Genomic DNA, 25,526 nt, shown 5'->3' with positions numbered 1-25,526 from the left:
TGAGGAGAAAAAAGTCACAATGAGAATGGATATGCAGAGAAGTTGTTGAATCTCTGTGCTTGGAGATTTTCATAACCTACCAAGATGAGTTCTTGGGTAAACAGGGCTAAATTTGAGGCTAGCCCTGCTTTGAGTGGTGGGTTGGATGAGAGAGCTGCAGAGGGTCCCTCCTAGCCTGCGTTGTTCTGTGGTTCTAACCACATTTATCCTGTAAGAACTTGAAAGTTTGTCCATGAAAGATTGAAATGTAGCCTTTTTTTTTTTTTATACAAGGATAATTTTTTTGGCTATGGGTATGATGAAGAACAATAATGAAGAATTGGCTTTCAGGTATATTAGCTTTTCTATAACTAAAGTATGCCTTTTGTCACAATACTCTTTAAGCATATACCTGTGTGTATATTTTTAAATTGTGACAGGTGTACAAATCCTATAAATAAAAATATACAAACTGTATTCATAACCTTTTTGTTAATGATCCTGGCTTATTAATTTCCAGACTTCCTATATAATTAAAACTTGCTGCGAATAGCATTAAATGCACATTTGGAATAAATTAAATTATAATTTAACAAAGGTTGCCCTGCCAATAAAACGGAAAAATTCATTATAGTAATAATTGCTGCTCATTTGTACAAAATAGTTACTGATTCTTTACTAAGTTTTTCATTTTCTGAGACACCAAGTGTCTTGAAAATATTTGTGATAAAAATACTTCAGAACAGAGAGAAATGTAAGTTGCATGTGTTTTATTGTATATAACATTATAATTCTGAAATGGTTATGTTTTTTGCATCCAGACAGCTTTCAAAGCTTTGAGTTTTTTGGTGTTTTTTACTATGTGGTGAAGCCAGGTTTTTTTGCTCTGATACCTTAAAAAATCCTCTTCGTCAGGAGAGCTCAAGTTAGTGCATTCCTTCTGTGTCAGTATGACTGTTGCTTGATGTATGGGGATGGTGTAGAGGTGGAACGCTGCTGATATCTTCCATGACAGCTGATTAGGGGTCAACTTTTTGGAGAGAGTTCTGCAGCTGTTTATTACTTCAGAGGCATGAAATTCTGCTTCCGTTCCTACATGTAGTTTGAAGAGGTTTAGAAACAAGTGCATATGGTAGACTTGGAGTTCCTAAACTTTGAAGTGTTCAAAGAGCCCAGGATTTTATTTCCATCCTCCTTGGAGTGACCTCTTTGACATCAGCTAATTTATTGGTAAACTGTGTCTCATACTTAACTGCCTCTTAATCTATCAGTCCAGGTGGTGTTCAACAATTATACTATGAAGTACACAGAACAGGTATAGAGTCAAGAAAAAGAAGAAATTTAAATCAATGAAATGCAGGGGGTTTTATGTCAATGCTCCTTTCTTATACTGGTTGGGTTTTGTCAGTGAACTTTTCCCTTTACCTTGACTCTGAGTTGGGAGCTTCATTCGGCTCCAGTTGCCATCTGGAATTGTATTTGTCTCCAGAAGGGTTGTCATCTCTTAATTTTTGTTTCAAATGAGACTGAAACTTCAAACAGTTGTGCATGAATAACATAACATCACTAAGAGGCTTTAAAAAGAGAGATGGGAGGGTGTGAGAGAGGGAAAAGAGAATTCTGGAAATCTTGAAAGAAGCTGTTACTCTGTAAGCTTTAGCAGAAAAAAAAAAAGTGAGGATAGAAAAAAAAATAGTTTAACTGTAAACCAAAAATGAAACTAGAAACTCTGGATGAATTTTTACAGTAATATTCATTGGCATATTAGAGAGAAAAAGTGTGTAAGTAATCTTAGACCTGAATAACTTAAATATGTATTTATTTGTTGAACATAATGGGAGAAAGCAAAGAGTGATTCAGGAAGCCTTGACTGGTGGTTGAGAAGTAAGGGACCCAGAAATAAGCTCCGAGCTCTGACGTGGTCATTCTCTAACTGAACATGGATTCTCTGTGAGAAGACGTGTGGGGAAGAAATCCCAAGAATATCGCTCTTATTAATTTCTCAGCTTGGGTTACTTTATGGGAAAAGCTTGGAAAAGTATGCTAAAAACTGAGCGATATAAACTAAAAAAGTTTTTCAGTTGTTTAAAAGTTGGTGAGAAATAATTGCATGTTAAAGAAAAGCATCCTTGGAAGCCTGACTGCAATGGAGTACAACTCTCTGAGTAGAATGGCTGGAAATGGACAAATGGCCTCTGAAGTCTGGCAGTTGCTTTTTGCAAAGTTAATTTCTGAGTAGGAAGAGTGTATTATTAAGGAATGTAGTAGGACAATTGGAGAGCAATTAAGAAAATGATTGGAATAAAAGAAAGGAAAAATTTAAGAAACAACTCATAAATAGGGTAATTGAATCGTTTGTTTCAAATAGTCTGCTGCTTTAAGGGTCAGAAAAGCAACACTATACTGAAACAAAAATACCCAAAGGCAAAGTGGGTGGGGAAACTTAGAGTATATGATGTGTTTAAAAAGGAAAAATGAAACTGTCGTGTTCTTGCTTTCATGGTGTATGGTGATCATCACTTCTGTTATACATGCTCATATATTTTGGATATTTCCTTCATATCTGTAAAGATAGTGAGATCTACTCAAGAAAGATTATATCTCTATTCCTGAAAAGGATAAGCCAACTTCTTTACAAAAAAAAAAAAAAAGATGGAAAAAAAAGAAAGTCTTAGAAATACTGTATTTATCATGTGTGAGAAATTTGAGATGGCAATCACAGAAAGAGGCAATAGGAAGAAGCTCTGAATTATGAAGAAAACTGGGAAGAAAATGAAGCTTAAATCATGGGATTTGGAACTAAGATTTAAAGCAGCATCAACTATAGTGGAAATGAAGATTTTTAGAAGTTTACAAAGAATTAACCAGAATTGCAGTCAAACTGTGAAGAGTAGAATTAGATAAATATGTTTTTTTCTAGCATGTTAACAGAAAGGAAAGATCTGAAGTGCAGCCTTGAAGGAAAAATTTGGCAGGTAAGGTACTAGAGGGAATCTTGGTATTTTTTCAGTGTTGTCTTGCAGCAGAGCAGAAGTAGAGTGTGTGGGACGCTGCAGGAGTGCATGGTGGTTGGAGAGCATTGAGAGCATCAAAAAGCTGAATGCTGACTGCCCAAAGTGGACATTACGTGGACAGGGTACCTCAGCAGGGTCAGAAAAAGAAAAAGGTCTGGACGTACGAGGGACAACAGAAAGGATTTTTTTTTTTTTAAGAAGTGCTTCTAATGTACGATGGAGAAGACAGATTTTTGCAAAATGAAATGCAGAAGCAGAGTCAAAACATACGTTAGATGAAAAGCTCTGTAAAAGGAAAGCAGGAGCAAATGAAAATTATTATGTTGCAAAAGAAATACACAAAACTGTTGGATTAAAAATTGAGAGTATGGAAGATAAATGATAAAGGGGCAGAAACCTGGAAATATCACACTCACTTTTCAAAAGTGTATTATATAAGTGGTTTTATAAGTACAATAATATTTTTTTTTTAAAATGCCTGAAAATGGTGAAAGGGAGTACTGAGAGCAATATAAAAGTAATTAAGAGCAGTACCGAAACCAGTGAGATAGAATGTTTATGTTTAAGTTCTCTGTGATATTAAAGTTGTCTGAATATATACTGATCTTGAGAAGAATGAGGAAGTCAAAATTATTTTGACGATCTAACTCATGTTATGAATGGGGGGGGGGGGATTGATGTATTCCAGAAATGACAGTAACAGGCATAAAAATGGAAAAGATAAAGTAAATGAGATTGGAGTTTAGTCATTCCTTAATGAGTTTAACAGCAAATTATGTCTTGGAAATACTAATTCATATTAGGAGAGGAATAGTAACAAAAGTGGAGACAAATTGTGTGAGGGGAAAAGGCAAAACTTTGAGAGGATAGGAAATAAGTAATCTGGAAAGAGGAAAAAACAGTATAAAAATCCCAGTGTTGCTCAGATTCTGAGCCCCTCGCTGTCCCATCCTTGTTTCTTCTGTACCAATCTGCTTTTCCTTGTCCACTCTCATCTTTCTTGGGTGTATATTTGTTCACCTGGAAGAGAAGAGGCAGCTAACTAAAACAGGTTGAGTACTTCTAAGGCCTTTAAGGGAAGATCTTATTGAAATAAGTATATTTTCATTTAAGACTTACGGTCTGTGTCTTTTTTTTTTTTCCGCTCAGTACTAAAGAATGGGGAGCAGGGAAGAGGAATGATGATAGTGGGGTTTCCTGAGTGCAGTACAATACGGAAAACAGTTGGAGTACATAAAAGTGGAGGTAATGCACTTCTAGAGGTGCTATGTTACCATTAGACACAGTTGTTGGGATTTATTTTGGTTTTGGCTTTTTTTTTTTTTTAACCCACCAGTAGGGAGTGTTTGTAACTTCAAACTTTGGATCAAGCTGTAATTAATCAGGCCTCAATCACTGAAAATTGCGTCATAATACTTTGGAAAACGAGGACTAGAGATGAACTGAATTGCAATCATTTGGTTTCTGGAATAGAAACTAAAGTTTAACTTTGCTGTTTGCTTTAGTGATCTTGGCATTGGGATTATCCTTTTATACTAACTTTTATTTTTGCTTTGTGTTTAAAGTTGAAGTTATGATGCATGCTTAAGAACAGGGAGGAGAGGGGGGGTATCAAATTGAAACTGCAGTGTGCTGCTCTGACCTTTACTTGTCTCATTAAATTTTGGCTTTACATCTAATATGATATGTGACATCTTGCTTTAATCTGAGCTCTTGCAATCCCTCCAAATGATTGGATCCATTATATTAAATCCATAAAATATGCATACGTGTAACTGCATGCAGTTCATAAATAATGTATTGTTTTAGAGTTCTGCCAACAAACTAAATTCAGATTTGTGAAGACAGTATTTTACTACTTCTCAGCTTCCTTCTGTAATTTTAATTAAGACTGTGCCTGTCTAGCAGCAGACATTGATCTGGAAGGAAAAAGGTCTGAATCTTTTAATAGAGCTTGTGACTTTAAAGTATCTAAAACAGATAGCTTGCAGACAGGGCAAGTGTTGCTGACTAGGCCATATTTGCGTGATTTTTATCAGTGTTTATTTTGACTGAGGTTAGAACTGCAAGAAGCAGTCTCTGAAGTTTTATCTTTCTAACTCAAGTGCTGGATTTCAAGTCTAACTTGATAGAATTTTATAACTTGGATTTTAAACAACACAACCTTGGCAACAAACAGCACACTTTTGTTCTTGTTTTTCTGGTAGTGCATATAAAAAACGCCGCATTCTTCATCCTCAGAATGGGTGATCTTGGTTTGTGCTCAATTTCTTAATAGTTCATTTTCATTCTAACAATTCTGCTATTGTTGTGTATCTAACATAGCAGTTAAAGTGCTTTATTCTATTGTTTATTCTTCCTCAGAAGAATTGTGAAATTCTCATTACACAAGTTTTATTACTGGTGATGCCATGTGAACTTGGAAGAATGTAGCTTGACACATTTCAAGTTGAATTTGTAGGACTGGCAGATAAGGGAAAAACGTAAGTTAGAATTCTTGGGAAGCTTTCATATAGATATTCTCGGGACCTCACAATAATGTTTTTAGAATACATGCCTCAGAAAATCATAATGACTCCCTTCCCACTCCCCCCCCACCCCCTCCCCCCGCAACCTCTCACTATCTAACGGTAAGCCTTTGGGTTTTTGTGGTTGTGCAACCTTTTTTCAAAAAGCTTATGTAATGTTGTTAGGTACTTTAAAGAAGTTTGGCTTCAAACTAGAGTATGTGTTTATTTACTCTTAATAATGTGTTGATTGGAATGACTTTTAAATGAGGGATAACACTGAGAGAATAATAAGATGCTAAATTATGTTCAGGATTTGTGTCCCACCGTCTTCTGTGTGTCAGGGAAGTATGATGCTTTCCCAGTATCAGCCTATATTTCAAGGTCTTGTAACTTCGTCCCAATTTTTATTCTTCAATGATGATTAACTTGATTTGTTAATCTAAAGTGATTGTGCTTTTTAGCATTCTGATAAACTGACAAGTTTGAGAATTTAATTTTGAAAAATTAACAGATTCATGTTTGTTCATAAAAAGCAATATTTGCTGAAGGCCTAGATGTCTTTTAAATTTTTACTATTTGTTATGTGAGTAATGAGCCAAACCTTGGCTTTATATTGAACATATGTGTCCACAGGGTCATGTCAGGCTTAATCCAAAAATAGTCTGTAAAATTACAGATTTACCTATCAAAAATACTTGCAGGTAGAGCTGCATTTTTAAAAAAGAATATAAGTTGTAATATTGTAAACATATAACTGGTTCATTGCAACTGATTCCATGCTTTTAAAATTAGGTTTGTCTGTATTTGCGAAGTGGTCTCCTTGGCTAAATGTACTTATTGTATGTAGTCTACAAGTCCATCACACATTAGCTCTTCAGTGTTCAGTCATTTAGTGATTTTTCTCCTCACTTTCATTCTGTATAAATGGGCATATAAGTCTGAATTTAATCTTTTCCTCACTTGTGAAGATTTCTGGATTACTTATATACAATTGATTAGATTGAGGCATAGCAGGAAGAAAGGTTTGGCTTGGGAATTCAATGTAAAATTTATTGAGTTATGAATAACTAAGAGAGAGGTAATGGCAGTTATCAGGGAGGTGACCCCAAGCATGCTCTCAATTTTTTGATGTTGATGCAATTTTGCAGGACATATCATTGTTTTATGGAGTCTGTCATGCCATTAACTAGAAACGTTCTCGGTTCTGGTTATCATGTGCTGCTTAAATTCACTTATGCCACAAGTAGCTTTCTCCAAAAACTGTTTCTGGAATAGTGCTCCCAGAAACTGCAAGCAAGTCCCTTAAACAACTTTTTCCTCCAACTTAGTGAAGCAGAGAACATCTAGCTCTGTATCTTTCTGTTGACCAAAAGGAAATAGGTCAATTTTTTCCAAGAAAGGAAAGCCCTGTGCTTTCTGAACCATTTGGGTCGGAATCTTAAATTCCTCAGAGTTAGTTTTGGCTTTGTGCTCAATATTGCTTAAGCAGCTTCATTACATCCCCCTACTCAGATGAGCTTGGTGGCCCCAGCAGACATGTGTTTCCAATATTTTCAATAGTTCAATCCAGCTTTCAAGAAAAAGTATGAAAAAATATGAAACCGTTTTCTGTCTGGTATTGTTTGATAAACTTTGGGGTATAGCCTCACCTTCTCTGCTAGAAAATGATCCCACGGCACGTGTTTACTTCTATGCCGGCTTCTGCCTGTTTCTGCCGTGCCACACTGGTGTAGCATTCCACCGGCGTGCTCTCCTGTCAGTGGTAATGCTGGCATCCTGTGCTGTCCTGCAAGTGCATGACCCGCCTCTCAAACCTATTCAATGTAAAAGAAGATAAAACAGAGAAGAAGTTAAGACTTATAGCTAATTTTTTCTTATCTATACCTTGCTAAAGTTTATGTGCTACTAGCCAGTAACTCGAATCTCTTAAGCATCTGTCCCCAGTGCTGTGGCCAGTCCTAATGAGTGAGACTTGCACCTAGTGAAGGAATAACAAAACGTGCCTCAGTGCTGGCAAAAACAGTTGTTTAAGTTTGTCTCTGTGGAAACACAACAATGGCTATTCCCACTATTGCAAAGACGATGTCCTATTGATAATGTCACGGTGGACAGTGTCACATGCCAGAGACATTCATTTCTGAAGTTATTTATTCTCTCAAGGGCACTCTATCATTCACGTGTGTTTCCACATTAGTCTTTGTCAAACACCGCAGTGATGTGTCTGTGCTTCTGACAGAACAGACAGCCTTTCCTCTTCAGAATTGTAACACGCAGCTTGGGAAACTGGTGTAGTGCTGAAGATGACTGTACAGATATCAGAAAAAATCTGTAATATTTGAGAGCTGTCTAGAATTTTTGGAAAGGCTTAGAGAAGATTGCTATACCTTTTACTCCACTGTACTTAAGATCAATTTCAAAGCCTTATTCAGAGCTACTTGGAACAGTTCAAAAAAGCAACAAAGCACCTTTATCATTCTGGCAAACTCTGCAGAATTCTAGGCAAATTTCCCCCAGGTTGCAAAGCTGGGTACTTCTCAAGCTTTTTTGTGCTTGTGAAGGACGCCCATACATTGTTATGGGTGATGTTGGAAGTAAATGATGCAACAGTGTGCTGGAGGACCTTACTTTTCAAGGTTACTGATAGCAAGGCTTTTTTCTGGACACCAGTACTGGTTGCATACTGTGAATAACAGCATGCAACTCTGTGTGTATTCATAGTCCTGGGAATATAGTTTCAACAAATACCAGAATAGTCAGAAAATTAAGCTCCAAAGAGCCTGTGGCATTTTCTTCAGATTCCGCAATGCCAGGTCCCTAAATTTGTCCTCTTAAAAATAAGGCGGTTTCAGTCACACCATCATCGGTCTACAACAGACTTTGTTATGAGACAGATGGTAACTGTTAAACGTTGCAAGACGAATGTCCGTATGTGCATCACTTTGGCATGGAATTGAGTGGCTGACTGCTGGTGACAGGGACTTGCCTGTTTGATGCACCAGAACCACAGCCACTTATTTCTTCAGGTCTTGTCCCTGGCCAGCAACATCAATGAGATTGTGGGAAGAATGTCTTCGAAATATGTCACATCCCAAATCACTTAAGAACAGTAAAAAGACTTGTACAATCACATTCCCCTTAAATCCATTCAGACAGAACCTTGAAACTCTCTCCTTCTCAGTGTGTTTGAGTCAGCTTCAGAGTGCATATGCAGCCTCTGTTCATCCATCCAAAATTGTAATTTATTTAAATGATTAAAAACTGTTTCCATATTCCAGAGTCATCAAACATCAGTCATCCACATGGAATCAGAAGGCACTATATAAATGGTAGCAGTTGGCTCTTCCTGGGAATGCAATTCAATGGCCTGCTGCTTGACTCAGCTTCTATGCCTGTTTAGCTGTGTTAGCACCATGTTTTGAAGCTGTAAAATATTGTTAGATTTTTCAAAAGGAACAAAGGAGTTTGGGCTCTGTCCCTAAGCTAATGTGCAGCTGAGTGAGTGGACTCAAATGTCATTGATCTTTGGTTTTGTTTTCCTGTGGGCCAATGCCACCTCTAACTTGTAAGGCAGGCTATATATGAGAGTGAGATTAATTAGTACATTCCTTAATTTATGCTTATCCTGAAAATAAAGATGTTTCTGGGTAACACAATACTAATTGGTAACCAATTGCAGGGCAGCCAAGGGATCAGGGCCAGCCAGCATGGGTTTGGGAAGGGGAGGTCCTGCTTAATCAACCTGATCTCTTTTATGACCATGTGACCCGCCTTCCGGATGCGGGGAAGGCTATGGACGTTGTCTGTCTGGACTTTGGTAAGGCCTCTGACACCGTCCCCCACAGCATTCCCCTGGAGAAGCTGGCGAATCATGGCATGGACAAGTGTACTCTTCGCTGGGTTAAAAACTGGCTGGATGGCCGTGCCCTGAGAGTTGTGATTAATGGGGTGAGATCCTCTTGGCGTCCGGTCACCAGTGGTGTCCCTCAGGGCTCAGTTCTGGGGCCAGTTTTGTTTAATATCTTTATCGATGATCTGGATGAGGGGATTGAGTGCACCCTCAGTAAGTTTGCAGAGGACACCAAGCTGGGTGGGATCATTGATCTGCTTGAGGGTAGGAAGGCTCTACAGAGGGGCCTGGACAGGCTGGATCGATGGGCTGAGGCCTGTATGAGGCTTGATAAGGCCAAGTGCCGGGTCCTGCATTTCGGTCACAACAACCCCAAGCAACGCTACAGCCTTGGGGAAGAGTGGCTGGAAAGCTGCCCGGCAGAAAAGGACCTGGGGGTGCTGGTGGACGGCCAGCTTAACATGAGCCAGCAGTGTGCCCAGGTGGCCAAGAAGGCCAACAGCATTCTGGCTTGTATCAGGAATAGCGTGGCCAGCAGGAGCAGGGGAGTGATTGTGCCTCTGTACTCGGCACTGGTGAGGCCTCACCTCGAGTACTGTGTTCAGTTCTGGGCCCCTCTGTACAAGAGGGACATTGAGGCGCTGGAGCGTGTCCAGAGGAGAGCTACCAGGCTGGTGAGGGGTCTGGAGACCAAGTCATATGAGGAGAGGCTGAGGGAGCTGGGCATGTTTAGCTTGGGGAAGAGGAGGCTGAGGGGAGACCTCATTGCCCTCTACAGCTACCTGAAAGGAGGTTGGAGAGAGGTGGGTGTTGGCCTCTTCTTCCAGGTGAATAATGACAGGAGCAGAGGAAATGGTCTGAAGTTGTGGCAGGGGAGGTTTAGATTAGATATTAGGAAGAATTACTTTACTGAAAGAGTGGTCAGGCACTGGAACGGCCTGCCCAGGGAGGTTGTTAGGTCACCATCCCTAGAGGTATTTAAGAAATGTGTAAATTTGGCACTTCAGGGCATGCTCTGAAGGGCAGAGATTGCAGGTTGTTTGGTTGGACTCGATGATCTCAAAGATCCTTTCCAACCATGAAGATTCTATGACTCTATAAGTTAACACAATAATAGGCTGGGATTTGTCCTGAAGAAATAAACAGCAGTGATCCGCATTTAAAGGACCTGGTTCCAAGGGTACTGTGCTGTGAACCCTCCAACCTTTTTGTATGTGGAGCGACAATGGGACTTTCTCAGAGCCTTTTTCTCCATGAGGCTGTCCATGCAGCGGTGGACTGATGGCACTCTAATAGTTGACTGACATTTACTTGACTTGTTCCCATTAGTTGACACTGGAAGGAGAATGACTGCTTGATTTGGCAATCTCAGAAGAGAGGGTAAATCCCCGTGCTTCACTGATTAATTTGGCATGCCACTCAAGTTTTGGGAGCTCGGGAGCTGTTTTATCCTTAGCAGCTCAGTAAGTTACATAACTACATCTTTAGCAATTAATTAATGTTAAGTGATGTGATACAGTAGGGAGTTAATTGCCCTGGAAATCTGAAATGCCAAGTTACAGGAGTTTCTTGTGCATCTCTAGAAGATTTCATGTTGAAAGTGTACTTTTTTCTTTTTTTTTTTTTTCTCTGAACAAGGACACTGAAAATCTTGCTGTTAGCTAAGAACTCTGTGCAGGTTTTATAATATACTGTTCCTGGAGACCTAGTGCTAAATAAATATATTAGTATAACTTCCCTGTATATTTATTAGATATATTCACAGGTTTGTTGCCTAAAACTATTCTTTTCTCTCTTTCAATAACTTGTGCTCAGTCCAAGTGCATGTATGTCTGATTTTGTACTTTTGAGTTCTGAGTTTGACTTTGCTGCTAACTTGCATTGTAGCCATAAGGTAAATTAGTATACCTTTCCCTTTCCTATATATATTGTGGAGATAATAGTGGTTTATCAGAATAGAAATTTAATATAGGAATTTACTTAGCCTTTTTCAGAATGCAAAGGGATAAGGACTGGTAATTTGACTGGTTCATCAGGAGGTACAATAGTGTGGTTTTTTAGGACCCTGAGCATGATATCAAAGAAACACGTAGGATTGCTATACCAGTCCTATCAGCAGACTGTGTTTCACTGGCCTTTGCAGTGACTAGCATTATGTGCTATTCTGTTTGAAGAAAGGATGTGGGATAATGCAGTGAACTCCCAATAGGGAAGTCTTATCCTAGAACTACTCCATCGGTAGCTGACTTACACCTTGACCCATTAGAGTCGGCCTGGGGGTACTCTTATTATTGGTATATACGTCTAGTCTTTTTTTAAAAGTAACTTTCTAAAATTTGACCTCATTGATATACGTTGAGTTTCACAGTGTAATTATTGTTGATGCAAAGTAGTATTTAGATGCATTTGGCCTGTTATCGTCTTAAACAACTGTAGGAGAATATTTACCCCATACTGCTGGGGTTCTGTTCAAAACAGTCACGAGACCTTAAAGGCAAAACTATGCCTCTTGTATACTCTAAATTTGTTAAAGCACAACCACGTATGCAGCAGCTCCACGTAGTTTCTTCTTATGCTGTAACTAGTAAAGCACTGAAAGTTGACAGTTTTGTATTCACTTCAAATGCAGTGCTGGTCTTCTGCTTTTAACTCTGAGAGGTTTTTCACTTGTGAGTGAAGGAAGGGTCCTGTGTACATAATAGCTAGATTCTGCATACTTTCCCTGGCTATTCACAGTAGCTACCTTAGATTCTTCCCTCATCTTCACACATGCCACAGTATTGGAACTAACTGAACAATGTTTCAATTATTTTTGCATTTCTTTTTCTCAGATCGCTATAGATTTGCCCTAGGAAACAAAATAAATTAAGTAAACTTGTTTGCTTCTATGCACACGTTTTTATATTTTCCATTTTTCTAATGAGAAGAACACTCTGATTTACTAAGACATCTTTAGGAGTTAGATGCGTAGATTTTAGAATTGAATAGTATTTACTAATAAAACACTCTATATTACATACTAGTCTGTGTAAAAATATATGTCTAGATATCCTAGTAAAGTGAAAAGACTACACCCAATTATACTGAGTTACTTCATGATGTTATAGTCTGACAAATAAATGAATTAATTCAAGAAAATTGTTTACTCTTGTTCTGTCAATGGTAGCATTAATGCATTGAGATACATTTGTAAACCCTAAGAACAGAAGCCTTTCTTCCACTGTCATTATAGTGGTACAAATGTGCTGTAGAATAAATAAAGCTGGTTAGTTTGTCTTTTAAAAATACAACCTGAAATCACAGTGATCTCATATTCTTTGCAAAATAAATAAAAGGATTTTTTTTTTAAGACAACTTTGCAGAGCTCACTTGGACTCTGAGATGGGCCGGGATTTTCTGCCTTTTTTATGCATTTATGTGGAAGAAATTCTGCTTAACTGTAGATTAATTCCATAGTCTACAGTAGATTATTATTAAGTAAAGAAGGAAACTTGTTGACATATTTTTTAATATTGTTATTATTCATTGTTCAAGTTTTTAAAATATTTTATGTACAAGTCAAGACTACAGTGGGTGTGATTGATCCAAAAAGCTAACTTTTGTGTGGCCTCAGCAGTTTTCACCTATGATCTTGACATGGGTCAGCTTATTGTCTAACAGCTGCTGAATTGCTGCAACCTGCAGGCCGAAATGCTAAGAGAAAATAGGTGCTGGTTTATTTTAATTTACCAGACTGTCAGCAGCGGTAGCTTGGTAGATATGTCATGAGCAACTGAATTGTTCCTGCAGTGAGGGCAAGGGTTCCTGGGAAAGGGATGGGTAGTCTGCTGGTTAAACACCACAAACCTCTCCTGTGGAAATCCCTTCCTGCTCATTAAGTCAGAGCCCCACGCCTAGATGAGAGCCCAGAAAACCAGCTCCTCCTCTCTAGAGGATACAGGTTACAAAAACCTGTCTGGATCCACACCAGTGGTGTCCAGCTGTGTTTGTAAGGGCCCCTGCCCTATTGCGAGAGGGAATTTAATCTTGGATTATTGCATCTTCAGTTTATGAACATAGCTAATGATGATTGCAAGGTAGTCCAAAATTCAGCATTAGTCTAATTACAGTAACTGAAGAATTTTGATCCCCAACTTAATGTTACTAACGGTTGTCATATATGAAATGCAGATTTTTTGATACATGGTGTTATGTATTACTTTTTAAAATTGCTGCAAAAAGTTGGTAAATAATGATGCTTCTATCAATCCCCTCCTCCTTTTTATAAATGAGATAAAATGGTAATGTATCTGACTAACCAGATCCAGAAGTTTAGGGATTGCCTATTTAAGTCACTGTGAAATTTTTTCAAATATTATCTTCAAAACTTGATTGAATTGAAATATTCAAAATGCAAAGAAGTTAGCACTGTAGGAGTTCACTTATGCTACAATTATACCTTTACACTGAACAGAATTATTATATCACTAATTGCATTTTTTTAAACAGTTACATGCTTTACAATATATTAAAAATCTGTTTTTCAAAGTTATTTTGAAATTTTATTGTGTTTTCTCTTGTCCAATGTTAATTTTCCATAGGAGACAGGTCTTTGATGTTTTGGAGCCATGGAACTCAAAGCTTACATCTCAGAAAGGACAACTTTGCTTTCTCTTCCATTTTCAGAAAGAACCAGTTCTTAAGAGCAAAAGGAAGTGGGACTCATTCTTTTGAGAGAGTCTTGATATATAAAAGTGAGGAAAAGCACATCTACCAAAGGCAAAGAATTATTTTCTAATAATTAGTCTCAAATAAGCATTTATCCAAATGTTTGCATATTTAGTTACAATTGTTTCTCCAGAACTATTTTCAATGAAAAAAATTATTTATTTATTTATTTTATTACAAGTTAGTCCGTGACCCTCTCAACTGGGCAAATTATCAAGTTTTGCCATCACTATTGATGAAGATATGTCTACTTTTCAAATGCTTTGCAGTAGCCCTGTAAGAAACTGCATGCCTGTTTGTTTTTTTTTTCTCCTTTTTCTTTTTCCCTGCACTAAGCATGTTCTGAGACCCAGAGCATGATTTAGCATGAGCCAGGCGTGGTGGGTCACAAAATAAGGGCAAGTTGGCAAGAATGAAAGGGAAATTTTCTGCTACCCTATTTCTGGTATGGATGGATGATGGCTTTAGATATGACAAATATAATTTTTTTTCAGAAGAACTAACATGATTTTAGAAACTGTAGCAATAACAGTTTTTAAATTTACATACATAATGTAAATTTGAGCTTTATGCTGGGAATGCTGCTGGGAAGTAGACCAAGTGTGATTTTCTGTGACAATCTAACTGTGCTAGAATTTTACACTAGATGACTCAAAGCTGCCCTGCTAAAAATAAAGCAGGTTTCTGATTTAAAATCTGAGCAGTACCCATGCAGAATATATATGCAAATAAAAAAAAAAGCGAGCTTCTGTATATGACAGATTTTTTTATGGTATTTTATTAAACTCTGACATACAATTCAAAGGTTTAAAGATCCTGAGAACTAAGGTACTTAAAAGAAAAGGTAACTGTGACCTGGTCGTTTGAAGCTACCTGTTCAAGAGACCTCTATGTTAACAGCTCTAATATTTTTTATAAATAAAATAAGCTGGATGCAGCAATTGGTGAGGCAATACAGACTTGACATCTGGGTTTCCTTTTGTTAATTATTGTGGGCAAGTTAAATTTTAGAATTGATTTTAAAGTTAATAATTAAATTCCAAAGCAGCTTCACTTACAAAATGGAAAATGGCATGGCACGCTTTATTAAAAATATTGAGGTAAGGTATTTTAGTATGTTCCAAGTCAAGCAAGCAAGAACATGTATCAGATAACAATTTTTTAATTGCAACATGATGGAGTGAGCTGGCATATTGGGTTCTTAGTTTTTCTTTTAGGTCTCCTCATTTTTCCCATCCATTCTTTTGAAACGTATTGATAAACTATTTTTTTAGTCCTATCAAGGTGAGTTTTAATTATTCTTTCATCTTTTCCAGAAGGTGTGGAAGGAGGGGGAGAATTTCACCATCATCTGACCTGTGTTCTTGTCAGATTTTTCTCATTTTACTAGCCTTGTGAGAAGTGTCTAGTCTTTAGGATGCTTTTAGACAGCTGAAAGCAGGGTTTTGACTACCAAAAATAAATCTTTTGTTCTACCAAGAAGTCAAAGACACAAAAAACTTTGTTTTTAACTCATGCTCTGAACTGCTCTCTGACCACTGAAGTTGAACTTCTCTTTTATGGTGTGTCTGGCTTAACAAGAAATTACCTCTTCCACTTTCCACAGTCCCTTTCCTTGCCTTTTTTTGTGAGTATGCCAAAGATGCCAAATGTTCCCAGTTCCAAAGCTATGATTTAAAATTATATGGGTGAGGCCAATTAAATAAAGTTGAAAACCAAATCCTACCCTGTTCCATTCTTTATAGGGCTTTTTAAAATGGTTTTGCTTGCTAGTTTGGGAACTTCGAATGGCTTCTGACACTAGACAAAATCCGTGCAATTTCCTCTCCACCCCCAGGTCTCTGCAAGTGTTTGCTTTGGATTTGCTCTCTAATACTAACTCATTGTGCCTCTTAGGAGTCTGTAGTCTTCCCCTGTTCTCCAGTGTTCTTGTTGCTTTTCCTTTCTGTTTTCCCCATTCTGAACTTAAGAAGGGAGCATCCCTTTTTTCAAGGGAGCTACTCCAGGTCAGGGAAGTAGAAATACCCCTCCTCTTCTAACAGAGGGACACAGAGTGCAATGGCAGGATGTCACCTGCTAGAAACTTTCCTTTTTATTTTGACAGTCTGCTTAGGGAAGAGCTGATGGCTCTTTGATTAGTGCTTTGTATTTCATTAATACACAATTTGTCAGGTGCTGTTTGCTCTGCCAAGTATCAGGACCCACTGTCCTTATGGAGGGAGTAACTTATGATTAATTCCAAAACTTCTTATTGCTTTGTTTTTGGAGTATGTTTGGGAGTGCGGTAGTAGAACATAGGGTCCAGCCTGTCCTATAGGATCATGCTTGAATTGTAGACATCCTCATCGCTTTTAAGGAGACCAGCGGGGCCATTTTTTTGATAACATATGACTACAAAATATAATTTAAATATGAAGGAAAATTAAAAAGAAAAGCACTGATGTGATGCTTCTGTATCTTTCTCTTTGTATGATGGCTTTTCACTTATGAGGAGTTTGTTTCAGAAACAGATTGAAGGACAATTCAAAAAAATGCCCACCTTCTGCTGTTGTTGTGGGTCTGTTTTACTTGGCCCTTCCATTAGGTTGACTTTGGATGCAGGTAAGCATTTGTTTTAGCAGAGCTGATATTAGGGATGTATCAGAGGAGTAATGAAAGGAGAGATGGAGACAGCCTTTCCACAGTCATGTTCATTATTTATTTGGCTCACAGCTCAGGGATCCAAATGTGGTTGCTACTGTCAGTAGCAGTGATACCAAACTAAGTTTGGTAACTATATATTATGGGAATTGACATCTTTGTTGTGTGAGCTGTCTTGTACGGAGTCTTTCAGACCTCTGTTTTCTTCTCCATGGTAGTTAGAATTCACGTGAAATCCCAGGGGGTTATCAAATGTTGCCAGTAAGCAGACATGAAGTAATTGTATGTTTCCTTTAAGTCAGTGCAGGGAGCATCATCTAAAAGCTTCTGAGAAATCTGAACGTAAATTAAAAGCAACATATTGGGACTGAACTTAGTGTAAAAGTGATACCAATGGAAAGATGAAACCTTTGCTAGAAACTAGCACTTAAAATATTGCACTTTGTTAAAAATGATGTGCAGCTTATGATCTTCAATCTAGGAGAGCTTTTAAAAGTTGCTTTTTATTGACTACAAGTCTGTGCTGTTATTCTGACAGATACAGATCTTACCTTTGAGACTTGCATGCTTGTTTACTCTAACAGTCGTGTACCTGGAAAATACCTAAGGCTCAAAATAATGCTGTCTGGTCCAAAATGCGGCAACTTAAGGTTGAACTGAAAGCTTCAGTTCTAAACTACAGTTGCTCTCCATTACCTACTGAAACTGGCTCCAGAGCATGGTACTAAATATCAAAGCTGACTGGACTACCTAGGGGACTGTGTCTCTGTTAGCAGTAAAAATCTCTCTCACAACGGCTGTCGTCTTCAGAAACAGGGGAGCTATTAAAAATAACAGCTGCAAAATCTGGAAAGAAATAGTCAAATTTGGAGATAGGAGAAAGTAATTTATAGGTATGAACTCTAACTTTCACATCCTAACAGAGGACGAGTGAGTCAAGTCAATGTAAAGCAGTATATTTTATGAGCATTTTATATCATTTATGAACATGGTCTAGATTTTTCCTGATGATCAGCCCACAGAAATTTTCTTCCAAGGGAAATTAGTGACCTCAGATCTTACTGCCTTCTAAATCACCTGTAAACTTTCAATGGTGACAATAAATCCAGGATGGATCAAAGAATGTGTGATTTGCATCGACCGCTTTACTTTGTATAGATATACTACAGTTACCTGTGGCCATAAATACTGGAATCGGAAGGAGATTATTTTCATGTACAGCGTTCTCCCAGAGGGAAACTCTGAGTTACTAATTTGGCACAAGTCTTCAGGGTCTAAAGTAGTTGCCGGCCTTGCTTTGGCCTGTGGCTTTTGTTCAAAACTGTATCAGAAAGAAGACTGAGGCAAATACTTTCTGATTCCCTCTCCTTTCCTGTCCGATCGCAGTGTATCAGTATCTGATGGAAATTACTGCTTCTGAGAGCACTGTGTGGCAGGGTGTAGAGAGTCTTCATTGATAAAGGCCCATTCTAGAATCTTTCTTTTCTAAATCAGTCAGTGGCATCTTTTGGCCTGAATTTGTAGGTTGCAGTATGTTGTATGAAACAGTTAACGACTGCCTTAATTGTTAATTCAAATACTTTAACTTCATTTCGATGAAATAGATTTCTCTGAAGCTCTGGGGGTATCTAAGAGGAGGAGATAAGCGGATGCTGTGCATTAGAAACTTTTAGTGCAGAACCTTCAGTGGTGGTGACTTCAGCCAACTTAGAGTTGTACTGAAACACATGTAACTACTAGCATAATTACCGCTACTAGTTATGCTCAGGTTTTAATTTGCAGGAAGGAAACTTATTAAAAAGTATTGGGATGAAAAAAGCAGCAGTGTGCTCTTTTGCTTTCACCAATAGTGGCACAATAGGAGCAAGCAGTATGCAAAAATGATAACCCGTTATTATACCTATGTATTTATTTGCTTCAACTCTCTTTATCATGCTGTTTTGAATTCCAAACTTTTATGATCTTTTTCTATTCTTCCATTTTCATGCATGTTGATGCCTTTTCAGTAACTCTTTTTGATAATGCCCATTTCATTTCTTGTTTTCTATGGAGTAAAATAACTACAGATTTAAGCATAAAGCAAGGTAAACATAGTAAAGAGTTCAGACAAGACTGTGAAAGATAACTGAGGGAAAAATAAAGATTGATTTATTTATTTATTTTGGTACCTTTAGAAATATTTAGCTCTACAGTTGGGCTAGAAGGTAAAAATATTTGTTCCTGGGGAAGTGGAGCATCTTTAGTAGAATGCTGTCAGGCAGTTGTATTTTACCTGCTTTCTCTGTGACCTTTTTTGGTCTCATTCTATACCTGTCTCTCAGTAAATCAAGTTGTATGTGCACCCATCAATTTCCGATCAAGGAGGTGGTGGTAGGGGGAGTAGTAAATGAGAAAAGTGAGCTTTTACTGTAAAAACAAAAACAAAAAAACCCCAAACCTTTATTTCAAACACTTCCAATAACAACTTAGAAATAAAAAGATTTATAGTTGGGATTGATCCACAACGCTGCAAAATTTCTCAAAAAATGTGCCTGGGCTTTGCAGTCTCCTTACTTAAGCAGGTGTAACACCATCAACCAATGCCATTCCTGATACTAGAGCATAATTATTTAATCATAGTAGCAGCTTAACTTGCATGTGCTCATAGATTAAGGTTTCTTAGGTAACGGAACAAAACAGTTCATGTTTTTATTCAAATTTATTGCTATCTTCACTTTCTAAACTGTTGGTGTTTCTTTAATAGGAAATACGATAAAACACTGTAAGAACACATGTAACAGATTTTCAGTGTGGACCTACCTGCTGTCCTCAGTCTAGTGCATCGTGTCTAGGTGTTGTAAAGGTTTCACATCTGTGATTGTTCTCGCGCGTGGCACGTGGTGCATTACCTAGACAGCAGGCAATTAAGATGAGGCTTCCAGGTATAGGGTACCTTTGCTTTTGTTGGTAAACTCAGGCCTTTAACGCCTGTTCTGAGTTGGGTTTTTTTGTATTATATTTTCTTAGTGTGAGTAAGTTGAAAACTCGGTCTTCTAGATGACAAAACCATTTAGGGATCTATTAAACCTCTAATTTAAAAGCAGTGATATTTTGGAGATTATATGGGTAAACTGGATTTGAGGCAATGCTTTTGAATTACAGCAAGTCAGCATCTGCAGAAACTCTTAAATTTCCATTGGGACCAGTATAATAAAAAAGAAAACAATTTTTCAGCATGCAAAGAATTTTATTATGTCAATACTTTAAGTGGTTGTTTTTATCTGAATAAACAGAAAATTATTTGTTTACAAATACGTGTTGTAAGAATAAATGAGTTGTTGTGCACCTGCTATCAAGTCTTCCCTCATTCCTGTGAATTTCAGGAAGTATCACCTCATTCTTCACAAAAACATTGTTTTGAGATTGTATTTTAGATAAAAATCCAGAAACTGTAAAAACCCATGCCAAAATATGAGCCATCTTGATCAGATACTTAATGAATTTCATTACACCAGTCTTTCATGAAGGAAGTAATGAGTCCAGTCAGCAGATACTAGACTTCTGCTAGTAACATAACTGAAAGTGATAAATGTCAGGGCGAGTTTTTCAGTTTTGGGGCTTTAGGGTTTTTTTTTCTTAAGTAAGAGTTGAACCAGCATGGTGGCAAAACTGAAATGCATGATAGATGAGTAGTTAAATATCTCATTCTGAAAATGAACTGGAACACAAAATTTTAAATATCATCTCCTAATAGCAAAGAAATTTGAAGTTAGGTTTACATCAAAATCCCTTTCAAGGTAGCATTCTATGTATTTCAATCTTGTTAATTTAGGCATTACAGGATTGGAATTTCAAATTTGGGAACTAAGAGCTGACAAATACAGGGTTTGATTCTTCAAAGAATTGTTTTCCTGTTACTTCTCCCTCTGTATTTCTCCGGGTTTTCTCTCAGTATAAAACATAGTATTTCCCAACATGGGTGTAAGAATCATAAATGTATTCAGACTTAGAAGTACCTAGTGTTGCAATTTACTAAAAGAGGACTGTTATCTCTATGGATTTGAGGAAGAAAATATAGAGAAGTAGCTTTTTCTTTTACCCTGTCATAAAATGAAGTTTCACTGGTAGTTTGTGACTCTTCATGCTGTCAGCTATGCTTTTGTCAGCAAATATTCTTTCCTTCTTATGAAACCCTTAAAAGATTTCGAGAGCAAACTTTTTCAAGAGTCTTTACCAACTGAGCCAAATTTGCCAGGGTAAGAAAGACATTGATAGGAGTATAAACAATACTGAAGTAGTCCATGCAGTCACTGGGGTACAGAAAACCTGTATTCAGAAGGTGCTTTCCCATTCCTCAACACCTTTGCTAGGTGATCTGCAACAAAACTCTTGGGTGGGCTCAGGGCTGTCTCTCTGATGAGGAAATGCATTTTCATCATGACCAATCTTCCCTGACAAAAGCCTTGTCAAATAAAGATACCTTTCTGCACTATGCCTTGGTTTCAGGGAGACGGTACTTTTTTAATGAGAAATCTTAAATGGACCTAAATGAAATTCACAGTCTAATGCATTCATGATCCACTTTCTTCACTAATTTAAAATCAACTGAGAAGAGAGGGGCCTTTAACAATGGGGAGCAAAGCGCAATGGATGTTGGCATTCTGTGGAACTTGAGTTAACTTCTAATGGTAACTGAGTGCCAAAAACTTGTCTGGACTGTGAGACTGAGGTGCATAGTGAAGTATGTACAGTACTGTAAGTGGAAACATACCTAATTAGTACTGTAATTGAATATAAGTCCAGCAGAAAGACTCTGTAAGCAAGGGGATATCAAAATTTCACTTAACTTAGTATTATTGTCTGTGAGTTAATAAAACATTTTGCAATGTTTTGTTCTTTTCAGTATTTTAAAAACATCTTTACTAAAGTGAGTAAAGGTCTAAAGTGGCATTCTGTGATTACCTTTAAATATTTGTTAAAGTTATGTTTATACTTAAGTCAGATTAGTTCTGCTTAATTCAGATTAGTTCAAACTCATTTTGCAAGTCTAAATGAATTGCAGTAGACTTGCTAGAATTAGTAAAAGTTGTTAAAATTCTGGTTTGCATTCTTTATATCAAAAGAAATTACAGAAGCATCTGAATATATGCTGTTAACTGCTTTTGAAGTGATATGCACTGATTAGAATATTTAAATAAGTAATATATCCATTTATAATAATTCTTTCATATTTTGTAAGAGTATGCAAAATGAAGCCTGATAAAAAGGATAGGCTTTTGTATTTGCAATCTCACATTTCATCATGCTTTTTGGAACTTGCATGTTACTAAAAGGATGTTTTAGATTAAAAGCAGTCTTTATGGATGCTTGAAAGTCCTCAGAAAAAACTACGTGGATGCTAACAGAAATTGGATCCTGTTGGTATCTTCCATTTCATGCATACTAAGTCAAAAGTGTAATATCTAAATATGCTACAGGGGATTGTTAAAATTATACAGTTATTTTCTAGCTGGAACTTGAAATTATCTGCTAGCTTTCTTACTATAATGTAATGCTTAAAAATGTGTACAACTTAACAGAAGTTAAAAATGTAGATGGTTTCCAACCTTTAAAATAATTCCTGTTTGGTTGCAAATTCCATGGCAATTAGAAAAGGCCATAACAATTTTTAGGCTTATTTAAGGCATAGAAGAAGAGATCTGATTTCCAAAAGTGCTGTGTATCAGCAACTCTGAAGTATTTTAAATTCTAGCCAGAAGCATAACATAATTGATATTTATATTATCGGGTACAGCAGCATTCTCAGCGCTGTCATTTTCCTTGTAATTTTCTCCTTGCTTGTAAAATTGTGTCTTATTTATTATTTGCACTTTATTCTTAATCAGTTTTGCTAATGTAGTAAAAACATTGAAATGTTATTATATGATTAGTAATTTTCCACTATATTAATCCAGCATTACATTATACTGTGTGGTGACAACAATGATTTCTAATGTGGTAATGAGAGAGAGTGATTAATATGTCCCAATATTTAATAGCTTCTTAATTACAAGATGGAAAAATATTTTAAGATGCTATAACCAGCTGTACTAGTGGCAAGAACTGCTAAATGGTGGGATCTGGGCCATAAAAATTTAAAGATCTATTTTGAATGGATCGCTGTCTCCGTCACCTTGAAGCTGTTTTGTTTTTATGTTTGTTTTCAGGACTCATGTAGTTATTCACAGGATATTTTTTCCACTCAATATTAATATTGACAAATACAGGAAGACTTCCCGATTTAATGCGTTTACTAATGTGCATTAAATGGGTATGCAATATACTTTTTTATGAGGAAAGTGAAAAGTCTGTGGTATCTAGCTGGGAAAATTATTTAAAATCATTAAGCTATCATGGCCATGACACAGTATACTAAAGTAGCCACAGCACAAACTAAAAGCTGCATGTTAACAGGAATACAGACTCCGCTTTAATGATTCACAACCAGCATAAAACGAGTAAATACATATAATAAATGATATATCAAACTCAATATATTGACTGGAACCTTATGTTCAGTAAATTATTTAAGAAGTATTGGAGGTGCTTCAAAAATTGGAAGTTAGAAATCCAAATGGAGCTTCTGCCCTTCCTTGTGTGTATGTGCAGCCATCGAGGGGACTGGTTTTAGTGTGTTCCTGTGTCCGTATGTATAAAAATGTTACAAATAACTTTTTTTTGAAGTGGTTTTTTATTTAGTCTCTGCAAGCTATTGAGAGTTTGCTTTGGTTTTCTTTAAAACATCTAAAGTTTCACAAAAATGCATTTCCCATTTCATTTCAACAGTTTTAAAGATAACTTGAAAAGTTGTTGGGAAAGAGTAAAAAAAAAAAGTAACTTATTATAGTCAGTGAGGGAAACAAGTGTATTTTCAGATCTAGAAGTATTATAACCATGTATAAGGTAATGATACAATGTGTACTGACAACTGTGTTGACAACAAATCTTGTTACAGCAGCAGGGTGTTAAGCTTCAGGTGGAAAAAGACACTGTAGAGGTAGAAAATACATAGCCCTATAGATAGTATTATCATCAATAATCCAGCTAGTACAGCGAAATTCAGCATTCAGCCAAAACTGAATGTGACATTACTTCTAGACCTTAAATTTCCTGAGAAGTCTCTCCAATACAGTGGCGTTGGTATTGGAACAGCAAAGTCATGCTATTAAATACTTTAAAAGTATAATTTATATATTTCCAGCGCTTTCCTTGTAGCACACAAGTGAAAAATTGTTTCAATCTGAAGCTTCATATGTCTTACCAATATTAATCAGGAGTCATGCAGGTAAAAGTATGACCAATATGTTTTTGTGAGAAAATAACAAAATAGTCTGTATATTATTCAGAAAATTGATATTTGAATCTCAAAAACCAAATCTTAATGAGAGATCAAAATGTTTTGTATTGATTTAATTTTAAAAATTATTTACTTCCAATGAAATGTAGGTATGGATGATTTGTGTAGCTATCTTAAAAAACAATTTTTATATTGAGAAAATTGTTCTTGAATTGAAATGAATATGCGACACTTTTCATATTCAAAATGTCAGAGTGTGAGATCCTTGTGTTAGGTAACATTCCACTTTTAAACCATGGGAGCACTGGAGTGCTTTCAGAGCTATACTTACGGGAGGCATGGTCCCGAGTCCATCATGATTCCAGTGAATTTATAAATACTTCATTGTACATTCCCTGGTGTCTTGGGAGCTTATCTGGAACAGGCAAAGCTGCCACGTAGTCTTGCAAGAGTCCTTCTGGGCCGGATGCAATTGGAAAAAAGGGTGAAGCTGATCTAAACTTTGTAGGAGGCTGTTTAGATTCCAGCTTTTCTCCACTGTCTTGGACTCTCATTATGCAACAGAAGTAATCAGAGTTTAATCTCCAACTGTAATATTAATGAACTGATCCTAGGTTTTTTCCATTGTGTGTTCTCAGGTTTAGAAACAGTTACCGTTTTCTAGCATCGTTGTCTTTAAATTTTCATGATAGAATTACTTTTGTTTCTGTTATTTTTGCCTTTCAATTTGGAATATTACTTTCTAAAATACCTTAGGTAAAAAAAGATCGATGAATTTATTAGTCAGCCTTCTTTCTGCACTCTTAGGTTTAAACTGTCCAGCAGGAAATGCGTGGAGTTTTCCTCGTACCTTTTTCAAATCAACAATCTAGTTTATGAGGTAGTGTTAATGACATATTAAAGAAATTTCTTCAAAAGGTTCCACTAGAGTGACTTGCATTTTTATTACCCAATAAAAACAGTGAGGCTTCTATCAGAATCCTTACAACTGAGAATTTTGCATAATATAACTGTCACTTGAAGCCAGTATTTATGAACACGAGAGCAGTCCTATAATAAGGATGAGCTTTCACTAATTTTGCATCTGCTACAATTAAGAGATAGATTTAGATTCATTTTATGTAACGTGTTGTAAAACAGATTCTATGAATGAAGCTGAAATGTTTACCCTGCTTTTATTATGTGTTTAAATAGCATAAGGAAATGACATTTCCAGTGCACATCCCTCTAAATATATTTATTGTTCTCGGTGGTTAATTTCAATGCACTTTGTCTCTGAGATTTGCTTCTAGCAAAAGTATGGTGTTCAGTTCAATTATTCTGTGTAAAACTCGGTGAAAAGTGCTCACGTTTCAAGTTTTCTTTCCAAAATAAACAGTGATAGACTACAAAAACACTGCAAATGCCAGCATCGCTTTCATCACTGTTGCGTATTAACTACTTTTTAATCCCAAAGGGTTAAATTTCTACCAGCCTGCCACTGCATCTTAGCAAAAGAACAAATTGTTCATACC

General features: G+C 36.8%; 1 protein-coding gene across 2 annotated transcripts in view; it reads left to right on the top strand.

Annotated features, from left to right (window-relative positions):
* Nucleotides 1-25,526, top strand: part of ADK (adenosine kinase) — a 298,411-nt gene that overhangs the window by 83,315 nt on the left and 189,570 nt on the right. The window lies entirely within an intron of this gene.

Source organism: Rissa tridactyla, chromosome 6 (assembly GCF_028500815.1).
Source record: "Rissa tridactyla isolate bRisTri1 chromosome 6, bRisTri1.patW.cur.20221130, whole genome shotgun sequence".
In the NCBI taxonomy this organism is placed as follows: Eukaryota; Metazoa; Chordata; class Aves; order Charadriiformes; family Laridae; genus Rissa; species Rissa tridactyla.
This window is presented reverse-complemented; position numbering and strand designations above follow the sequence as displayed.